The sequence below is a fragment of the Salmo trutta genome, unplaced genomic scaffold, assembly GCF_901001165.1.
Source record: "Salmo trutta unplaced genomic scaffold, fSalTru1.1, whole genome shotgun sequence".
Classification (NCBI taxonomy): domain Eukaryota; kingdom Metazoa; phylum Chordata; class Actinopteri; order Salmoniformes; family Salmonidae; genus Salmo; species Salmo trutta.
Window position 1 is genome coordinate 887,265 of NW_021822319.1, and position 1,598 is coordinate 888,862.

Here is a 1,598-nt window from a genome sequence, read left to right on the forward strand (position 1 = left end):
TTGTCTACAGGGTCATGGAGCAGTAGAGAAGGGTTTGTAATGGATGTATGTCTCCAGTTAGAGGTCGGACAGGGAGAGAGAGCGGGTGACTGGACCTTGTTAGCCTGTGAAGAATACTCAGTGTGCTTAATAAAAGCCCTTTAGCCAGAATATAGCAACACTCATGTCCCAAATGGCACCCTATTCCCTTTATAGTGCACTACTATTGACCAGAGCCATATGGGCATTGATCCAAAGTAGTGGCCTATAAAGGGAATAGGGTGTCATTTGGGACTTGACCTCACATGCCATGGATCCAAAATGGCTGCTTTTCCTCTGACAGTTACTGACCACAGTAAAGCTCACTACTGTAAGTCGCTCTGGATAAGAGTGTCTGCTAAATGACTAAAATGTAAATGTAAATAAGAACAGAGGGAAGAACTGTTCTTATCCTCTCCATGTCCATATCCTCCCTCTGTTCTTATCCTCCCTCTGTTCTTATCCTCCGTCTGTTATTATCCTCCCTCCGTTCTTGTCCTCCCTCCGTTCTTGTCCTCCCTCTGTTCTTGTCCTCCCTCTGTTCTTATCCTCCCTCTGTTCTTATCCTCCCTCCGTTCTTATCCTCTCCATGTCCATCTCCTCCCTCTGTTCTTATCCTCCCTCTGTTCTTGTCCTCCCTCTGTTCTTGTCCTCCCTCTGTTCTTGTCCTCCCTCTGTTCTTGTCCTCCCTCTGTTCTTGTCCTCCCTCCGTTCTTGTCCTCCCTCTGTTCTTGTCCTCCCTCTGTTCTTGTCCTCCCTCCGTTCTTGTCCTCCCTCCGTTCTTGTCCTCCCTCCGTTCTTGTCCTCCCTCCGTTCTTATCCTCCCTCCGTTCTTTACCTCCCTGTGTTCTAGTCCTCCCTCTGTGAAGAGGAGATGGAGGGCCAAGTCCAGGTCACAGAGCCAGATCTCTGGTCTGGAGGACGACTCCCATCAACTGATCTGACCATGTTTCACCTTTTACATGGATCTGGATGATGGAACTCAGTCCATGTTTCACCTTTTACATGGATCTGGATGATGGAACTCAGTCCATGTTTCACCTTTTACATGGATCTGGATGATGGAACTCAGTCCATGTTTCACCTTTTACATGGATCTGGATGATGGAACTCAGTCCATGTTTCACCTTTTACATGGATCTGGATGATGGAACTCAGTCCATGTTTCACCAGAATATACAGACAGCTTTGCTTAGACACAAAAGTAGTCGAAACAGATACAATTCACCCGATTAAAAAGATGCAACATTCAGTTACAACAGAAAAACAGCAAGGACGATGAGCACTGATTGCTTTTATAAGGGTATGAATAAAATCAAAGAGATTTTATAATGAAATGTGTTCAAGTTCATCTACTTCCTGTTCCTCTCTTTCTGTCCCTCACTCTCTCCCCCTCATCCTCTCATCTCTCATCCTCTTTATCCCTCCCTCTTTCAATAACAGGTGGCATTGTAATGTATTCATAGGCCACACACTGCATTCAGGCAAACATCACATTGACTGTACACAGGCTAGCTAACGAGGCCAAACGTCACATCTCCTACTGTACACAGGCTAGCTAACGAGGCCAAAACATCACA

The 1,598-nt window shown here is 45.9% G+C and overlaps 1 long non-coding RNA gene across 1 annotated transcript; it reads right to left on the reverse strand.

Moving 5' to 3' along the window:
* Positions 1-855: 855 nt before the first annotated feature.
* Positions 856-1,592, reverse strand: LOC115181714 (uncharacterized). Its single transcript, XR_003873498.1, has 2 exons — positions 1,189-1,592; positions 856-1,145 (listed from the first exon to the last, which is right to left on the reverse strand). It is a non-coding gene; the product is annotated as an uncharacterized LOC115181714 (long non-coding RNA).
* Positions 1,593-1,598: the final 6 nt, after the last annotated feature.